A 21862-nucleotide genomic window follows, 5' to 3' on the forward strand; every position below is an offset into this window, starting at 1 on the left:
TCAAAATGTCAACCAAAGGGGAGAGAAAATATGGTTTTGCTCTCCCGTTTAAATAAGCATCTCGTCTTGTGAGAAAAGCACTATGTTGCTGCTAGTGAATAATTGTGTACTATGGTTAAATTGCTCTAATTAAGATCATGAAGAGCTGGTACAAACTAGAGTTTTTTTTGAGGAAGATTTAGCTAAACCCAGGAGGTAAACTGTAAAGGTAAAAGTGAACAGAAAGCAGTCCAACTTGTATAACTCACTATATTTGGAATACTGCTATCCTACCAAATTCATATCATGGAACGCATCAGGCATTACTTGTGTACCTACAACCTTTCTGCATGATTGAATCAAGTACAAAGATTGATTAGAGGCCAAAAGCATGTAGCAATGACATTTTGTGGGAGACAATCTGATTCTCAGTAATTATTACTTTTAAATTCTATGGCAATTTGTTTTATCAAATGACATATTTTTTGTGTCAGGTATCTATAACCTTTCACACATCACTGCACTTGGTATGGAATTATTTTGATAAGAGAATGTTAGTATAATGTCAGCACCATCAATGTTTTCATCTCTGAAGCGTTCCCATCAGAGATGTGGGGTGACTGTTACAACCTTATTACTGGAAAATAATTTCAAAGATGTCTATAGACATTAATCCACTGAGTTCACACTGAATTTCACTGGGCTAAACCATCAGGAGCTCAAATATGGAATTACATGCAGATGAAAAGTAAGATGAGATGTAAGATATCTATTTCTAAATAGCGTATATTTGACACATTACTTATTTTACCCTTTCCTATTTTTTTTAATAACGAATACAGATTATATGTATTTATAAAACTCAATATTTGTGAATTTTAATGCCTAATTGGTATATGCAAAAAGGATCCAGAGTTATGAAATTAAATTGCACTTTTTCTATTGACTTCAACCAATTTAAGAGTTATTTGGCCCAAATTTGAGCAACATTTTCCTTAGATCTAAAGGCTGTATAAAAGGCAAATAAAAATAATAATATTAAAAATTTAAAAATATGTTTCTTAAATGCCTTCAAAATAAAAATTCATTTCATTTTCTGAACTCCAAGCAAAAGATGATTTTTCACTTAGCTATACAACAGAGATTAAAAATCTGTCTTAATACTTTGGCATTACAAGTACTTTATGCTGTATAAACAGGAAAAAGGAAAATATCTTAAAATGCTATAAATGGATTAGTTCAGCCTTTTACATTTCTTTTCCTTACAAGCTAAAATGGTATAGGATAGAAAAATTCTTATTTAGAATTTACCTTAAAAATTTAATGAAAGTTCAGGTTTGAGCACTGTTCAAATTTCTGTGAATAATGTGTATTTTCGACAGCCATTCTGATACTAGCATTACCATCACTAACTTACTTATGAAATCTGTGAAAAAAAATCATTATTTTTGTAGGAGCGTGTCCTCATCTTAAACTATATTTCTGCATAGACTATTGAGTGGGGTAGGATGGTAGGAAGAGGAAGTGGGATTAAAGAATGGCATGAAAGACGACCTCATCAAACTGCAAGACTATCCAAAAAATCGATGCCTAGTCTAAAATAATTTCATCAACTTTTTTTTTTTTTTTTTTTTTTTATAGGAAGAGCTGAGCTTCTCCAATGACAGTGTATTACACTCTAGAACAACTTTCTAAGGAAGGTGAGATCAAGAGCCCTCTGGAGGTAGCTGATTCTCCCCAGTAAATCTTCAAAAAGACAGATGATCAGGTCAGATAAAGCGCTAAAGTTTTGAAAACTTAAACTTAGAGTAACTCTACTTTATATAGCCCTAATTGCAGATCAGTCGTCGTTGCCTTCAGAAAATGAGAATGGGATTCATCTCATGTAATAATAGATTTATACAAGCTAACATGCTCGAATCTGAGCTTATCACTCTGGATTTTCCTAACAGTCAAAAAAGACATACAGATAAATGGGTAGGATTTCATAGGATCATAGGCTAAATGAGGCTGGAAGGGACCACAGGGTGTCTCTAGCCCAGCCCTCTTCTCAAAGCTGGGGCAGCTCCGTGGTAAGACCAAGCAGCTCAGAGCTTTACCTAGTCAAGTCCTGAAAACCTCCAAGGATGAAGAAAGACGGTGAGACCGCATAACCTCTCTGTGCAACCTCTTCCACTGCCTGACTAGCCTCAGGGGGAAAAAAAATCTCCTTATCTTTTTTCTTAACCACTGCCGTTTTAGCTTATGTCCATGGTACTTTGTTTTCCCACATTCCTCTGTGAAAAGCCTGGCTCTATTCTCTTGATAACTTCGTAGGCTGTTGTTAGCCCCGTTGGTCTCCTCCAGAGACACCTCTTCTCCAGGTCGAATTAGATCAGCTCCTTCAGACTCCCCTCACAGTGCAAGTGTTCCAGCTTCCAATCTCTGTGGTGGTCCTCTGCTGAACTTTTTGTTGTTGTATGTTGTCTGTTTGTATTGTGAACCCAAAACTGGATGCAGTATTTTACGTGTTGTCTAATGAGTAGTAAATAGGTTGGAATAATCACTTCCTTCAATCCAGTGGTTCTGCTCCTATTATAAGACTGAGGAGGCTGATGGCCACGTTTGTTACCAAGGAGTTCCTGACTCCTGTTCAGTTTGTTCTCTCCCATGACCACCAACCTTTTCTTCAGAGCCACCAACCACCAGCCTGTATCACTGGGACTTTGCATTTGTCCTTGTTGAATTTCAGAAGGTTCTTGTCAGCCCATTCCTCCAACCCCCGTAGGTCCCTCTGAATGAAAGCCCTACCTTCAAGCATATCAACAGATCCACTCAATTTGGTGGCATCTGCAAACTTGACTGTATGTTGTCAGCTCCTCTAGGTCACTAACAAAGGTGTTAAAGAGACCCTCCACAGATATCTACAACTTGTGATCACACCTGGTGTTCTGGATCCTCCTGCCTGTTTTACAGCTTCCACGTTTTTCTGCATATACACCTAAGGCAGGTATCCCTTTGTTATTTTTTGTCATTTCTGAGTTCTCTCTTTGCTTTCTATCCTTTACCACTTCCTCACTTACAACCTAAACACGTAGTTTAAGGCTCTCCTTGCCAGTATGGCGAGACTGTTAGCAAAGATGTTCTTGCCCCACTTTGCCATGTGGATCCTATTTCTCCCCAGGAGTCCTCAATGCTCAAAGGGAATCCCATGGTCAAAAAAGCCAAATCCTTGTTGTTGACACCAGCTGTTGAACAAGATTCTATCTAGCAAGATTCATCTACTCCCACCTAAGATTTTCCCTTTTACCAGAAGAATTAAAGACGTAACACCTGAGGTCCCATGTCCTTCAACACTAGAGCCCTGTAGTTACTCTTGGTTTGCTCCAGGCTTTCCCTGATAGGGAATTTTAGACAGTTAAATTTAAACATTTTTCATACTAGGTGTTTTCACCTCAGATATCACAGAAAGGCTTTTAATGGGCAGTGATATCCGAGACATTCATTAGCAAGTGGATTTACTATGTGGTATTTTTCCCTTGTCTTCTCCATTTTCTTTCTAGCTTTACTTCTTTGGAATTACTCAAGCTGATCGTAAATTATGAGGCTGTTCAGGAAATACTGCTTCCACATACACAAAGTCATAAAACAAAAAGATGATCAAGGTCAGCCTGGTTTGCTGAAGCTAACATCACTTAAATTCATACTTTTACTAAAAAACCCAGTCTGAGTTTACCAGCCAGCAATGATTTAATCCAATAGTGAATTTCTGTTCACACCATGGAGTGTGATTCCATGGAGAACATATTAATACAATTATGCTAAGAGGCTATTTCACTCCCTTTTGGAGGTATGAAATGCAAGATAAATTACTATTATAAAACCTGTCTCACTGCAGCTTGTCTGTAATAATCTGGTAAAGAAACCAGTCGTATACGTAGTTGTTTCACTGGACGGTATGTGAAAAGAAACTGATTAATAATTATTTTATTGCAGATGGAGACATAAACTGTAAGGAAAGAAAAAAAAAATAATAAGCTCATCTGTTTTCCCATAAATGCAATGAATGAAAATTCATTTCACTTTCATTGTATAAAATATGGAAGGAAATATTTTTTTTATTTTTGTAACAGGAATTCCTATTTTAACTGAGTGCTGTATGTGAAGATGACTCTGAGTAGCCATAATATTATCAATATCATATGATGTTAGAAAATTGTTCAGATATTTTAGTTTTCAATCAGAAGTTGCAAATTTTAGGCACAAGCATTAAACTAAATAGACTCAATATTAAAATGAGTATTGCATCAAGTCCAATGAAATTGCTGTTTTCACATGTAATATGCAGTAATCCTACTGTCACTTAGAAGCACAGTAATTTTTACATTCATGCCTTGTAGCTAATGCCATCAGTGCTGTGTAAAAATAATAACATTTCTGTAGACTTCAGAAATAAATTGTTCAAATAGGATTTTGCCATTCCTTTTACTCTTCCCAATCCTGTTGTTTATGAGGCACCTCTGGCCAAGGTTAGATGAGATGCAAATGTGATTAAATGGCTCCAGCTGCCTTGCTGACTTTGTTTGTATTATGGTCCGTGGCAGTAGAAGAAGCAGGGTGCACTTTGGATTGCATTCAAGCAATGTAAGAGGTGAGGTGTACACTAGTCTGGAGAATGCCAAGAGGGGCGGTAGCATGCTGCACAAAGGGACCTCCTTATGTTGCATTGAATGCAACTCCACTTACCTTTTCCCTCAAATTCTCTTGATTCCTTCCTAAACAACCCCAGTAGTATTTCCAAAAATGAATGACTTTTCAATCTGCTGATTTAGTTGACTAACAGAATTCTGCCTGTGCCACTTAACAAAATATAGTTCTATTGGTAAATATACTAAACTTAAGAAGACATTTTGAATAATGCACAACTGTTTGTGATTAAAAAAAAATAAAAAAAATAAATCAGTGTCCTTGTTGGGACCTGTTTTCAAACATACCCTAAATGTTGATACTCCATTTAGACATTAAAAACTGTAACAGTATGTCAGGACCCAAAACACAGCTACAGTTTTGGGGGTAACAAAACCAAATTGTGCAGGCTCTGCATGTGCTATGGTAGTGTTGGCATCAGTGCTGCAGCTATTGCTACTGCAGATAAGTGTTCATGTCTTCTACACCAACACCGAGATTTGCTAGACATAGTTTTTATTCCCTCACTCTTGTCTGTAATAATCCTATAGAGAAATGAAAATGGAATACATGGCTTCTGTCAAGTGTTTTGATTTGCTGTTCATTCCACCTCCTGCTCCGGAAGTGAGGTACCTGCTATTGTCAAATATTTTGTCTCAGCATCAGTACTAGTAAACCCATAAGAACGATGTCTGCTACAAGACACCCAGATTCATTTCAGCTGTTGTAAGCAACTAACAGCAAAAGAAATTATCATGTTCTGTACTCTCATGTCCTATAAATTGTCAAAACCTAAAATGCTGAATTCTAAATCAAAATGTAGCAGCATGAATAAAGGCTGTAAGTGCATATTTACAGATATAATTTGTATGTGAAGGATTTGAGCTGAAAATTCACAGAAAAAAAGCTACTGTATCCACAGAAACAAACGTTAGATGTGATTGTCCTCTGTCATGGTGTTAAGCTTGATTCTCTGTTACAGAGTGTTACACTTCAGTGTGCACAGGGGATTGAACCATAATTAATCTGTTATACAAACAATCACAAATGTTAAAAGTCTCTAAAAGAAGGAGAAAAAATGTGAAAAACATTGAAGTAACTGTAGCTTTTAAAATTAAGCTTGTCTTATCTTATCCACAAAAAGCTCTGGTTCGTTTTGATTAATGCATCCTCATAACTCATTGACAGATTGTTATGATCTCCCAAACAGTGAAACATGATAATGAGAATGCAGTAATCAATATTATCGGGAAATATCACAATCTCTGTGTTGAGATTTAAGGGAACATGATAACATTCCTGCAGCTGACAGCCGTACAGATCTTTCCATTTTTCAAAGGACACACCATTCATCTTTCATATAAAAACATAACAGCTGCCTCTTCAATCAGGAAAATCCTACAAACTGAGCAAAATTTGGAGAAGCCTCATATATTTAAATGCTATATTTTTATATTGTTTAGAATTTCTGATGGGATTTTTTTAGCCTATTTTTCATAAAATGGAAAGGAGCAATCTTGTAGAGTATAATCAACAAATACCAGTCTTATATTAGAATTGCAGCCCCCCAAAAAATCAGGGATTCTTTTAAAAAGAAGAAAATAAGTAGGCGTAGTTCCTATTAATCTCACAACTTAATTTTAGATTTCATGGGTGTAAGAAAAGATTGAGGTGTTCTATTGCACAGGAAATTGGATTTGCACATAGAAGATTTCTTAATTGCATACGTATCTATAGGAGAAGCTTTTCTGAAGCTATGGTCTGCTCTGTCTTTGGAATCTTTGGTAATAATGCTACAGTCCATAAGGAAAGCTTATCATATACTTAGGGTGACACTGCTCAGTAATGTCACCATTTTTTTATTTTCAAAGTTCAAATATTATTATCCTATAGAAATAGACTAATATTTCCAAACCGGCATGACAGCTGTAAGTCTTCTTCAAGTAACTGAAATGATAGAAGCATTACTGAAAAAAATGTGTTCATTTAATGAAAAAATGCCATGAGCTTCCTCAGATGAAGGCCTTCTGCAACAAAGACTCTGGAAGAATTTGACTTTTACTGATAAAGTATTTGTTATCCAACCTTCCAGTTCTGAAGAACCTACAGGATATGAAACTAAAGAAATCTTTAAAATCTATTTATATTTTTTTAAAAGTAATGTGAAGAAAAGACTTTGATTTTCCCCTGTGAACAAAAAAATATTAAAAAAAACCCCTCAAAAGTAATAATTTAGTTTGGGAACAGCTTCCAGGTCATAAATCATGTGATAAATAAAGAATTAATTGAGAAGAAACTATGTTGCACCACTGCATGAATCTGGGGATACTGACTGAAAATTACAAGGTGGTTTTCAATGACTTTCAGTAACACACATTCAAGAGTTCAACTGGTTTGAATGGCCGACTGGGTTACCTTCACACTCAGAGGTTCTCAGGTCTGGAGCAGAGGCTGAGAAAGAGCCAGAGACACAGGCATGGCCCCTACTCTTTAAGAAAGACACAGGGGACTTGTATATAGCAAAGATGATCTCTGGAAAATCTACTGAAAGTCGAGTTGCAGAACAAGAAGTACAATATAACAAAATACTGAAGGAAAAGATGAAAATAATTGCACTAGCATTCCTTTGTTCCCATCCTTTAAATCCATATGTTTTGCAGTCTCAGCAACAGAATACTGCTGTTCACCTTATCATGCTTTTAGCTCTAATAAATGATTAATCCATGTCTTATTTGCACACTCATTGAGCTCATATGCATCTCAGGGATGCTAACAGAAATACTACAAAAAGAACCAGCACAGTGTATTACACAGAATTAATGTACGTGACTTATAACATCTTATTTTTTTGAACACCATTATTTATCTTTATTGACTTAAATATATTAAAACAGAATGTTGTGCCTTTTTCCTGTTTTTTATGCTATATTTCCTTTTTCCTGCTTCTAACCTACATCCTCTAAGCATAGCACCCTCTCACATTACTCTGCCTACCTCTTCCTTTACTAGTTTCTTCTCTTCTCTCTCCAAACCTGACTCCCTACTACCTTTTGCAAAAGTTACTTCTTCCACCTTTACAGCTTTTCCCATGCCTCTCCCAACAGACATTCATCATCTATTCATCATCATATAAAGGGGACCCAGAAATACCACTAGTCACCTAAAAGACAAAAGAAATATGTCTTCTAATCAAAGAGTTGCTTGAAATCCAGACTAGTGTTCAGGCAGAAAACTATCTGTGTACTGTCCAAATAATCTCCACTGCTGGAAAATGGGATTGTGAAGGGATTTCTAACAGTACAGAATAGTTGGAAGGAAATTCAGGGGGCTAATATTTCTTATCAGCTATAAAAAGTAGGCTATTTTAGTAATGCTTTAAGAGACTCATATTTTCTAACATCATATGTAAAATTAAGATAAGCTTATAGGGATTTGTGACTATGTTACTTTGTTAATATGGATAGCAAATGTAAAGCTAACTGTTGAGAAATTAAATCCCCTGGAAATACTTTAGATCTACTTCTCTAAATTTCTTCCAGGAGTAGCTTAAACAAAACCAAAAGAAAGTATTTGCATGTGCTGATTGACGTAGGGATGGTCCTGAAGGAGTTTGTACTTGGGCATACAAATGTGAAATAAAATCAAATTAGCATGCTAAGGAAATTAACACTAATATAAATACATTCCTGAATAGTCCCAGCTAGCTAATCCCTGGGAAGAATAACTTAAATTCTGTTTTTATTTATGAAAATAGATTCTATTACGAGTTCTACTCACTAAAAATGCTCTAAGCCTTAGGCTATGCCTAAAGGCAAAGACATTATATATGCTATAAATGACAACTATTTCAAGTATTTCTTCTTAAAGTTACCCTAAATGTGGCAAAATTATAATACCATGTAATGAGTTTGACATTCAGTTACATTCACAGTATACATATATACAAACTAATTTCCTGTTTGAATTATTTGATAGATCTAATTAAATTATAATTTAAAATATTAATCCTTGTTAATCAGCAGCTGTGAATGAAGATGCCTCAAAAGTAAAAAGTTTATACTCTTTTTCAAAGCTTCAAAGCTAAATCAGCTTGCTGTGCAACTAATTCAGTAATGAACGTAAAAGCCCTTAGCATCTAGAAATCTGAAGAAGGAGTTAAAGAAATCCATTAATAATGAAGAAAAATACACCAGTAATACATCTAAAAACCTTGCTTTTTTAAGGTAATAGAATTAAAATAGTATTCTTCTATGATACAGATGAAAAAAAATAGAATAAAAAAATACAAAAATCCCCAAAAAACAAACAAACCCAAACCCGAAACCTTTCAGGATGCCAAGAAAGGAGTATTTTTTAAGAACATGAATTCCCAAACTTAACCTTTCTTTTATGTCTTATACAAGAATATGTTTTTATGTCTTAATAATCCAGAAACTTTACTTACTTTTCTGAACTGGTGACCTCCAGAGATTTGTTTAAACTTTAACACACAGAAAATAAAGTAAACAAACTGTCAAAATAACTCTTTAGTCTTATCAGATTGTTTCAAAAACAGCCTTCCATGTTAGAGATATGAATGTTAGAAGTCATTCTGGCAAGAAGCTCAAATTTACAGTGTCTATTATTTTATTTATGCACTTAATAGATTGTGAGATCATTTATAGCTTTGCTAATAATAATAAAAAAAAAAAAAACCACAAAACAACACCCTACTATTTCAATGTATTTTGATTTAAAAGAAGAGAAATAATCTTGGCTTGCAAGGTTCGAACGAGGATTCATGCTGTAACTAAGGAATTGCCAGATACAGAAATTTTATTTGGGTTTAAGGATTCTTGTAAACAAGCAATGCCCAGTTTTTTTTGTGCGTGAGTTTGCATGGACTAATATATGTTACAGACAGCCTCAATTACATTTCCAAGCACTTGATAGTTTAGACTAGATATAAGGAAGAATTTTTTTACAATGAAGGTGATGAAACACTGGAACAGGTTCCCCAGAGATGTGGTAGATGCCCCATCCCTAGAAATATTCAAGCCTAGGTTGGATGCGCCTGAGCAATATGATCTAGTTGGATACCTCTGCTTATTGCATGAGGTGGTGGACTACATGACCTTTATGATTCTCTTCCAACACAAACCATTCTATGACAATCATAATAAACTTCCATCTTGCAATATATTAAAGTTTTTATTACAGAAAAAAACAACAAAGAAAAAAGAGGAAGAGAAAAGGAAAGGGAAAGGGGAAGAGGGAGGGAGAATGGGAAAAGGGAAAGGGAAATGGGAAAGGAAAAAAGGTAATTGGGAAAGGAAAAAAGGGAAAAAGTGAAAGGAAAAAAGGGGGAGGAAGGGGAAAAAAGTGGAAAGCAATCAGTTTAAATGCTGGTCAGCATATTCAACTGATTACTCTACAAGAAAGAGAAATTTTCTAAGAGCAATTGACTATTGACACCAGACAGGAAAAAGGACCTGATTCTGGAGTTGCAAGGTTGATATTCTGACCACAGTTCCCAATCCATCTTAGAAATCTTCATTTTGAAATAATGGGGGTGGGGAGTGGGGAGTGTATTGCTTCTTTATGTTAAATGGACTAACTTATCACAGGTATGCTCTCTGTTTTTAGCATCCTTGTCCTACAAAGGAATACATAGATCAGAAAAAATAAATTACAAAAGCCTAAGACAACTTATAGTCTAATACTCCTTTTTTATACTGAGAAAACAACATGACAGCATGACTGTAAAGCTTATTTAGTATTAACTTTACTAACACACAGGACAAAATGCAGATGAACAAGAATGAGAATGTCCAACAACCAGGAAGCTGTGACGTTGCAGCTTTTACTGAGCTGGAACAGTGAGGTGCATATGCTGATGGAAATACATTATTCTGAGAGACAGAAAAAAATTGTGAAAGCTACAAAGAGAACTTATACTGCAGTGAAACCAGATGATAAAGTGGCAGCTGAAATCCAACATCAACAAAAACAAAATAATGCACACAGGAAAAAAAATCAGCTTTAATTATAGTTATACAGGGATATAGCTATTATCCTTTCACAGAGAGATCTGTGTATCAAACTCGAACCCAGAGCTCAGTAGCTGTTAGCATTGGAAGCAGAATGAAACAAGTTTCTAAGAGAAGAACACAGAAGAAAATACAAAAAAGTGCCCAACATTATGAAGCTACATCAGCCACCTCAGTTCTTTGGTTAGCAGGCATATTTATCTTATGTTTTAGATGACTGATGGTATTTCCAGGTTCTCTTTGTAAGCTGATGAATAATTGATGAATATCTGTTAATGGGTGTCTAAGAAAAGTGCTTAAGGTTGAAGAAGTAACTTTAACAAAAGATGGCTAGAAATGAGGAAACTCTGGAGCTGCACCAGCATGACTAACTTAAGTAGTTCACTTATGTCTTCCTTTAGCAGATAGATTAGAACAGCTGATTCAAGCATGCATTATGGGCAAAACCTCCCACTACTCTTCTTATCCAAAAAAAATGTTCAAAAGCACCTCAGTGGAATGCAAAAGGAGGGATATTTTCAGAGATGTATAGCATTATTAACTTCCCCTGTTTCACCTTCGTGGCTGAGGTTCTCCCATCCATTACAAATGTGAGAACAAAATGGGCTTCTATTCCTATCTACAGTTGAATCTATACCTGTTCCTTTTATTTCAGCAGGATTCAAAGCTAATTACAGCTTTTACTCTCTTGGAAATGTGTGCTATTACTACTGCAATTATTCAGTTGCTCGGTATTGCCTTTTGATTCACCTCATTAGCCAACCTCTAATTTTACTTAACTGGGCCTCAATGTCTAGCTTCTTGTCCTTGTCTCCACCCTTTCCTCATCCTCTATGTCACTCTATGCTGTCCTTCTAAAATCTTGCTTCTTTTTCAGGGAAGTACAGTAGCCCAGCATCCAACAACACTACTTAAAAAAGAAAACAATACTCCAAAAAGTAAACATTGTGAAAACACCACCATCTAGAATAATATCCTGAAACTAACAGATGTAAATAAACAAATAGCAAAGGAAGAGATCTTTGGGTACTCAAAAAAGTTGTTAAGACATTGCTAGGATTTCCTCTGCTCCATGTCGACTGGTTTGAAGTCCTTCACTCTTCCTTCTCTTATATGTCTTCAGCTTTACTGCATATCCACACTTCAGTGTCCTTCCTACGGTTGTATCCCCTTCACACCTTATCCTTTCAGAATGTCTTTTCATCACACATTCCTGTCATCTAGCTGTATCACCTCTCAGTGGAACTTGATTCCTCTGCAGCTCTACAGAAATGGACAAAAATGGAATGAGATTATTTGGTCTCAGATTTGTTTAGTAAGTTCTGGCCTTTTATCTACCTTCTCTCTATTTCACTTTTCAGGACAGGGACTAACTACTATTTTCAGTGTTCAGCATAACGAAGGACTATGAGTATTTGTCCTTGTGCATTACCAAGGCAGTCATGGGCAACAATAACAATAAGAATCTTGCCTGTCATTATTTATAAATGCACCCCTTTTTTTCTAACCTTGCTCATTTTAACTCATCTAAGTAGGCAGAGGCTTTGCCCTGAATCCAGTCTCATTTTGGTCTACAGGATGTGACACACTTTTGGCGATGGGAGAACAAAACAATGATAGACTAAATTACGAATACATTATTCTTCTTCCTAAAAATTATTTATGAAAACTAATCTAAACAGGCTACTGAACACTACCCCAGTCCGAAGACTTTTTTGAGTCAGGGTATGGAAAGTGTTATTTTCTTCATATGTTGATGGAATACTGATACAGACATATCCAGCAGCAACACTCAGTTTTCAGGAAAGATCTCTATTTGTGATTTTATTTGCAACTGTACTATTGAATGACTACTGGAAAATGGTAGTTATACAATCTACACTTGAAACAGAAATCAGTACTGCTCTACTGAAAGCAACAGTAAAAACCTTTGGAAGATAAAGTATCCTTATAAAACATATAAAAACATAAACGTTTTGTTTCAGTAGCTACTGAATATCTTACAGAAGACAGGAAAGGCCTTCAAAGATAGTTATGCCTTATTTTTCTGAAAATGTCTACACCTGTCCTTAATGGAACTCATACAAGCTGCTAGTTATCTCTACTTACTCAGCCACTCCGCCTCGGCAGCATAATGAAATTCTGGTATGTAGATAGTACATCCTATTAATTGAAGTACTATGGACACAGATGGTCATCAAGGCTACAGATTGCCATACGCCAGGGCCCATTTTCTAGCTGAAGCAGTATTTAGACTCAGCAAATCTGGGACACAAACAGCTTTGTAGAAAGTATACTCCAGTATTCTGCAGAAGCCTTTACTGTTGAAATCCAAGCAGATGAGCGGTATGGTAAAGAGAAGGAAAGGAGTTTCTACCCCGTTCTCATGATTAACTAAAACAATTTTTTTTTTTATTTTTTTTTTTAAATTGGTAGAATCTTTTAAAGACCATTCACTTGGTTTCAGCTTTACATTGTAAGGGCCTAAAAATAATCAACATCTTAGTTCCAATAATAAAAAATATGATAATACAGAATCATTTTTTCATATATTATTATACATGCTTACAAATAATGGTTTTTAATGCATTAAGCAAGTAAGCAAGACTATCAACTTTTTTCAAACCAGGAGGTTCAAAGTGTAATTTTTTTAAGTTAAGTTGGAAATGCAGCTTTGTGAGGTTGCAAACACCAATTAGAATAATAAAATTAAATTATCATTGCTCCTCCTATACTGACCTTTGTATACTACATCTTAAAAAAAAAAAAAAGGTACCTTGAGTCTTTTTACAGGCTTATTTTTATTTATGTGCTTATTTTATGCAATCTATTTTTACATGACCCATCAGATTGCAAACTGCCTCTTGCAGCAACTCCCATGTGCAGTCCTTTTCACCTGTATGCCAAAAGCTATTCTATGTGGCTCATCCTACAGAATTACATAGCCTAAATTACTCTGTGAAAGACATATCTATATGAAGAGCTAGAAAAAGTGAGAATATAACTTTGATGTTTTTTTCCAGGACAGACGTAAACACAACAAGGGAGAAAGAAATAACTGTGTCCAAATGAAATAGGAATTCAGATACAAACTATTGTGAACTTGGAACAGTAAGAAGCATGGGTAGGAATCTAGCATTACTGCAACAAGGTTACAGAGGTGAAAGTCACATCCCTAAAGGAAACAAACTTTCATTAATCCCACAGTTGAAAGAACATTTTTTCATCCTGATTTTGGTTGCTGATTTTCATTCAAATGCATCCAGAACATTAGATCCATAGATGATCCAAGGTTTCACAGCTGTGCATACATAATGTTTTTCATACAGAACTCCCTATTCCAAATAAAAGCCTGCAGTAGACTATTTCTTTACAGTGAAAAGTACACAATTTAAAGCAATTGTCATAAAAAGTTAATAAATGGAAAGCATTAAGACAAAGAATTTCAGACCATAAATTATTTTATATATGAATCTAAACCCTTTTCCAAATTTCTTTCTTATGGGAAGCTCTTCACTGCATTGATTCCGTTATTTTTTTTTATCAATCTATCCAAAAGTGCACTGATCCGGTAAATTCAAATTCAAGGAAACAGGTTCATTAGCTTCAGTAGCATTCTTAATTTGACCAAAGCGGTAAAGTATGTGAACCTTAAATTATAAGAATCTCTAAGATAGGAATCATGTCTCTCTGTCTGAGTAGGCTTCTTAATTAATTCTATAATGGGATCTAAACTTATGCTCATGGTCCAGATATAGTCATCAATATCTGAAAAAGAAGCAAAAACTACTTCAAGTACAGAAACCTTTCCATAATCTTTGTTTGCACAGTGGACACAATGTCATTTTAGAATTTCCTACACAAAGAACTGGCACCACTTAATTCGTAATAAATTAGTTTAGCCCCTGTAATAGATGAATGGCCTCTTATGCTGGTTTAAACCTGACTTGAGTCCTCTGGCTTGTCCCGGAAACTACACTCATGGGTATAATTATCAGCTTAGGACAATTATAATTGATACGTTACTTTGTACAGTACCGTCCAGTTTCTCTCTTAGAGAATTTTTTACATGCAAAGTCATCCTCAAACAGACAAGTAAATTTATAGCAGAAACACTAATTGTTGGGGAAGAGTTCTGTGTTTTGGCTTTTCAGCTCCTGATCTATTTGTCCTAATGCCACATAATAATAGTAATATAAAAGTATTTTATACTTACTATGCATTTATGCATAAAACTATTTTTATATATAAAATTACATATAAAATTAATATAAAGGTAAATCTGAAAGCCACCACACAATTACCAAAAAATAAAATCTTGTGCAGTGTAAAGTACCTACAGAACTGAAGGCAGCATGATACCATATACATTTTCTTTCTAAATACATAAAACAAAGGGGACTATAATGTGCAAAGAGCTTCGAAGAGAGCCACACGCTCTGTTATCTATAAGAATACACCAAAATGTGCTAGATCAGTACCTGATGCTGCCAAGAAGTGTAGATAATGCAGTTCGTATCACTGGTAAAAGGAAGCCAGCACCAACGCAGCACTTTTTAGTGTATGAAGGTGAAATCACAAAATAATTAAGTTCTGATTTGAATCAAAATGAACAGAGGTCAGGCACTTAAAATATTCATACAGACTGAGACTTCCACTTCTGAGGTCTGACAAACGCAAAATTGCAAGTCCCTGTTCTTTTCCATACAGAGTCTAAGAATTGCTCTTCAGGAAATCTGGCACTAAAAGCCTAGTAGTATTTTCCTAACAGTGAAGACCTACTCCAGCATTCTAAATCTAGATCCCCTCCTGCCCCAAAACTGTGAGGCTAGTAGGCTTTGGCAGTTTATCTGCCTGCTGTTCACCACTTCAATAGAGAGCTGCCAATATTCAAACTGAAACTGCCATACGAAATGCCTGCATTTGAAAATCTGAACTTGAGATAGGGATTGTACAAAAATACAGATTGAAAGTGACAAACAGACACTTGTGAGAGATTATGAGGTCCTCTGAGATCAAAGGTATGGAGAAAACCTTGATATTATTAGATAAAACATAGTGCATCCTTGATCCAATTTCACAAAGTCATATCACATTAAAATTGGGTTCCAGCTGCTTTGTGGAAACATTTTTAGTCTTACCCAAGGAAACTTAAACTCCAGCTGGGCACAAATTCCTGATGTCCTGCAGGCAGGCAACAGGCCCTTCTAGAGGGGCCCCATCAGATACCACCCTCACATGACCACACACTAAAACAGAGGGAGAACTTGTCAGCGCATGCAAGCAGTTGACACTGAATCTGGCTCATATACAGGATAGGCAGGGCTATGCTGGGACCCACATTCAGTGCTTCAGCCTTCTTTTCCACACTCCAAAGTTGGCATTTTCCTTGGCTTCATATACTGATTAGATTTCCAAAACATATGTCAAAATTGAATTATTCTGACCTAAGGCTGTTAAAGCAAGAATGCAAATACTGAATCTAGGGTAACTACTTGCTTTAAGAAAGCTGCTCAGACTTGGTCAGTGTTCTTAGCAAACACTCAATGTTTTATGCTCCACAAAATTAAAAATTCAGTAATGCATGCAGTGCTGGAGCCTAAAGTTTAAAATATCCTTGCTGTTCTATGTAGACAACATCTATGTTACCAAATACAGCCTATTCTTCACATCTTTTAAATTGTATTACACATATGCCAGATAGTAAACTTTAAAAATACATATACATATGTATTTATATATATATATATATAAAGCTGATTATTCTCAAGGTCAGGAGGATTGAGTCTTGCAAGTAGGTAGGACTGTTTTATATTTAAAATCTAACCAGCAAAACGGTGATAAAGAAAAATATTAAAAAATGATAACTGGATAGAAAAGAGGTGATTCTTTTTTCCAGGGTATTATTGTAATACCAGTGTTAGTCACTGCATCAAAACATCCTTTTACAACAAAAATATTCACTTTTATCTACCACAAATAAGAATTTATTTCTACATTATGATGCATAATAGTGGCTGCTTCCTCTTTTCTTTGTTGAGGTGAAGAACATCTATCCTTTGGGCTAACTTCATTCCATACTGCCCTGGCCCACCCTCTCCAACCTCTTTATCTTTCGCTTTTCCCTCTTCCAGGTCTTTCCAACCACTCTATACCAAGTAGCTCTGTGGCTATGTCTCTTTGCTTTGCTCCACAGTAGGAGTGTCTTCTTCATCTTTTCATATTGACAATGCATCACTTCAGCAACACTGCCCAACGGTTCCTCAACTGCTTCCCTTCTGTCAGTCCTGTGGTAAACACCTTCCTCTCTGCAAGTCACTGAATCAGCAAACATTAGTGGGGAGCTATGTGGGAACACTATTGCATTGGAGGGCATTTACATCATGCAGGACAAAGAGAGTCTGGACATGGGTCTGTGCTGAGTGCCCTGCTGATGTAAACAACAGTTGTCCAGTACAGTGTCAGAGATGCAGAGGAACACTGCTGCTGTAGCATAAACGGAGTGAGCAAAGGGGGCTATGATGTGTAGTAAAGGCACTGGGCACAAAGGTAGGAAGTCAGTGTACAACTGATGCAGTGTACAACAGGATGCAGGGAAATACAGAATAACTGTGGAGTATAAAAGGAAGTATAGAGGAGAAGTCTGAATGCCTTCTAGTTATCACAAAGTGCATCAGAAGTATTTTCCCTCCATGATTAAAAAAAAAATCTTTATTGATTGCTATGGGGAGAAAAGGGTCAGGGAAGAAGTGGTAACTAATTGGCTGGAAGGTGATCCTGACTCATGTTGGTTGGTAAGTGCCAGTTTACTTTATTTCTTTGTGTAAGAAGATGAATTTACCATGGGAGCTCACAGCATGAACAATAAACAGAGGGTACTTTCTATATGCTTTAGAAAATATGGAATGGACAAGAAAGTTCTTATCACCTTCAGACTTACTAAGTTTTGTACTGCATCTCTTTATTTTATGTATTCTTTTCTGTTCTTATCATATATGCCACTCTCCCTTCAAATGAGAGACTGTTTCACAGGAAATCATCCAGTTTCTCACCTAGTCAAAGTCCTATTTGCTTTCACTATATCACCTTCCTTTCTTGCTGACTACAGCTTAGCTCTGATATTCTTTTTTTCTCTCCTCTCCTCTCCTTTAAGGAGAGCCAATTCTTTCCTTCAGCCCTTTTAATTTCTCTCCTACCTAATCCTTAGGGTCCCACCTTGACTACTTGTATAACCTCTTCCTTCAAATATAACTGAGGCTTAACTTTGTCCTCTGAAAAAGAATGACCAATGGTAGATGTCCTCTGTGTATACCTTCCTAAGAAGGATGTTAGAGGAAGGACTGAAACTCTCAAAGAAATACTCTGAAACAAGTGAATGGAAATTTCACTTTCCCATTTCCATTTCATCTGAGAGGACAAAGGAAAGGTTTCCTCCTTTTCTCACTCCCCACAATCTGGATAACCAACAAAAGGAAACATCTACATATCCTTATTTCCTTGTATAGCTGTACAAACTCTATGAAACTAGCTTATGAAGAACCTTGCATGCCTATGGTATTGTAGAAATAATACAGTAAGATACAAGCAAAACAAGTTATGTAAATAAAAAATACATTCATACCTAAAGTGTATGTATGATATGAAAATGCCAGCTTTAACACCACAAACTTTTTTTCTTCCTGCAGTATAACCTCAACCTTTAACAGCAGGAGAAACCCAGCTCCTTTGCATCACCTTAAATAGGTGGATTTCCAAGGTTCTGTCTTGGAAAAGAGGATATTTTTTCTGAATCAGCCCTGTGCAGAGTGTTCTAAAAGAGGCATTCAAAATTGCCTAACATTAACTACTCTATATACAACTCTGGTATATAGCTTTAAAATGCCATTTCTAGCCATATTATAGTTTTTCTTGATTCACTTTTATGAAACATATTGGTTCTTTGTGCTTAATGAGATTATTGGGGGGGAGGGGGAAGTACTCCTTGACCACGCTGCTTTCATATAGTGCCAGAAGTGTTATTTGCCTATAGCTTTTTCTTACCTTTTGATAGCAGAGATATTTGCAATGACTCATCTCTCTGTATTCTCTTGCACTCACTGGAGACAAACATGTTGCCCTGAAAGAAGCCCACCTTCACACATGAATAGTTTTGAGAGTTTCTCCTTCCCCCCTCTTCTGGGGATCACTAGAAGCTAGCACGGCAAGCAGAGAGGGTAATATAAGCATGTTATACTTTTTCCTTAAACTGCCTCTAATCAGTGAAGACAGTGGCTTTTCCAGAAGGCAACTGGAGCAGCTGATGGCCTGAAGTGTTTACATACATTACATTCAAGCAGAAAGCCTACTCTGCTAGTCATCCTATGTTCTCTTTAATCCTATAAGAGAGAAAAAAAGAGAAGCTTTCAGAAGGCGATTCCAATAATGACACTACATGACCTCTGACATGCCCATCTCATATCACTGTTCACAGACTGAGCTTACAGTGACCAAACTCCTGAATTTAGGAACATCACGTTGACCTATTGCCTGAAGTTAGCTAATGAATCAGGCTGCAATCAGATTGCTGCAATTGTTGGTAGTCCTCTGCCACAAGAAATCAAGCACAGAATACTCTATCCAGTGATGCACACTTACGCTAATGCATAATTTGTTCTCTAGTATTTTGCCCAGTTCAATTTAAAATGTCTGTAGTAATTATCCTTCTAGCCACTCCCTCAGAAAATTGTTCCACAATCTAATGTCACATAACCTCCAACCACTTTTCTATGCAGAAAATGCCATCAGAGCATGTAGATGAAAGAGGATTAGACTGCATGGGTGACTGCTTAGGAGCATCAAGGAACTACAGGAAATGAAGCTGTTAACATTGATGAACTAATGCGTCCAATGAAACACCAGGAGGCTGAAGGTGTTGTCTTTCAGATGAAATGCGAAAGCAAGGCACTAAGCATTAGAAGCAATTAAGCTTCTCTCACCACTCTGCAAAACTACCAGTGTTAACCCCTGGTTCCTGGACACCTTCCAAATCACATAATTAAATTCTACTTTCCTAATTATTTCTCTGCACTATCAGTTAGAAAGACAGACATCTCGTAAACTGAAATGGTGTATTGATGCCAGGTTTAACTTCAAAGGAGGATGCTTATGACTGAAAAGTAATTCCACTTTGGTGACTTTTTTATCAGTACAAGGTTTAGAAAAATATTTAATCTTCAATTACATTTTATTCACACTTATCTCATATGTATTTCCCAAATATATCCAAAGCATTTCCTCTTGATGGGTGGTGTATAATGCTTCAGAATCTTGTAGAAAACAATCTGCCAATTAGATACATTATTATTTAAATCTAACTCCTCTACACCCCTCATTTCATACACTATAAACATTCTTAGATCATGGAAGGAGATCTACAGATCTACTTTCTATTAGGAAGTAGTTGATATATACAATAAATATATTCAATCAATCAATCAATCAATAAATCAGCCTGAGAAATCATAAACTAAAACTAAACCATATGTTGAAAAGCATCATCCAGATGCTTCTCTGACAGGCTTGGTGCTTCCTGGGGGAGCCTGTTCCAGTAACCAACCACCCTCTCAGTGAAAAAGCTTCTTCTAATGTACAACCTGAACTTCCCCTGACACAGCTTCATTCCATTTAGTCATGTCCTATTTCTGGTCATCAGAAAGAGGAGACAGAATCATTGAATCATAGAACTACAGGATCACTTAGATTGGAAAAGACCTGTAAGATCATTTAGTCCAACTGTTAACCTAACACTGCCAAGTCCACCACTAAACAATGTCCCTAAGCGCCACAGGTACATGTCTTCAAAATATCTCCAGGGATGGCAACTCAACCACTTCCTTGGGTAGCCTGACCTCTTCTGGCACAACTTGTCCACTGGTCCTATTACTTGTTACTTGGGAGAAGAAACCATATTGCTACAATCTCCTTTCAAGTAGTTGTAAAGGGCGATAGCCTTCCCTGAAGCTCCTTTTATCCAGACTAAACATTCTCAGTTCTCTCAGCTGCTCCTCAAAGGGCTTGTTCTCTAGATCCTTCACCAGTTTCATTGTCCTTCTCTGGACACCCTCCAGCAGCTCAATTTCATTCTTGTAGCGAGGGGCCCAAAACTTATCACAGTCTTCAAGGTGCGGCCTCACCAGTCCCAAGTACAGGGGCATGATCACTTCCCTATTCCTGCTGGCCGTACCATTTCTGATACATGCCAGGATGCTGTTGGCCTTCCTGATCATCTGGGCACAGTGCTGGCTCATATTCAGTTGTCTGTCAACCAAAAGAAAAAATTTTGAATGCTTCATAAATTTGCATGCCATTCTTGCATATGAGCCATGTTAAACTTCTCTGTATCATCCCAATTCTAGTATATGTTCCGTCAAAGCAAGCGGGGATCAGCAGTCAGATCAGCATTTCCCCCTCCACTGCCCCCGCTGATAAAGTTGTAGATTGCAATGAGGTCATCCTAACAGTAATATATGCAGTATAAATATGGCCACTGGTTAGAAGTTCTAGGATTTTTTAAAAGCCCCGATAATAAACAAACCTGCCTTATTCTTTGGAAATTAAATTCATGACCACTGTCAGAATATTCCTAGGCAAATATTAAACATCACATACACATTTATTTACTATTCCATGTGGCTTCTCACTCAGTATAATATTAAGTACTTAAAATTAGGGATTTAATTTTCAGAGGTGCTAGACACCTCCCAGACAGAAGGTCTTCCATACACACTGGTCACTCAATTAGTTTAACTGTTCAGTTTACCTTAATCTTTAAAAATGTAAGAAAGTTCTAGCCTTTTCTGTGATTCTGCAACTGAAATGTTAGTATTGACAGTGGTTTTCGACACCCAGGTTCTCTATGCAAATAGAAAAAGGAAAAGGAGAAAATGGATTTTATTATCTTTCAGACTCGAGGGAAACAGCAGAATTGGATTAGGACAATTTCTCAAAAATGTTCACTACAGGCAAAATATTTGCTACCACCATAATTTCATTAGTAATATTTGTCCAAGGTCAAATAGAATCATAAAATCATAGGAAGGTTTGGGTTGGAAGGGACCTTTAGAGATTATCTAGTCCAACCCCCTTGCCATGGACAGTGACATTTTTCACTAGATCAGGTGGCTCAAAACCCCATCAAAGCTGACCTTGAG

At 36.4% G+C, this 21862-nt stretch overlaps 1 protein-coding gene and 1 non-coding gene across 12 annotated transcripts in view; both read right to left on the reverse strand.

The window, feature by feature from the left end:
* The window catches only part of TAFA5 (TAFA chemokine like family member 5), a 406890-nt gene that overhangs the window by 152789 nt on the left and 232239 nt on the right, over positions 1 to 21862 (reverse strand). The window lies entirely within an intron of this gene.
* Positions 20985 to 21089, reverse strand: LOC128851027 (U6 spliceosomal RNA). Its single transcript, XR_008448316.1, has one exon. It is a non-coding gene; the product is annotated as a U6 spliceosomal RNA (small nuclear RNA).

The sequence above is a fragment of the Cuculus canorus genome, chromosome 1 (genome assembly GCF_017976375.1).
Source record: "Cuculus canorus isolate bCucCan1 chromosome 1, bCucCan1.pri, whole genome shotgun sequence".
Classification (NCBI taxonomy): Eukaryota; Metazoa; Chordata; class Aves; order Cuculiformes; family Cuculidae; genus Cuculus; species Cuculus canorus.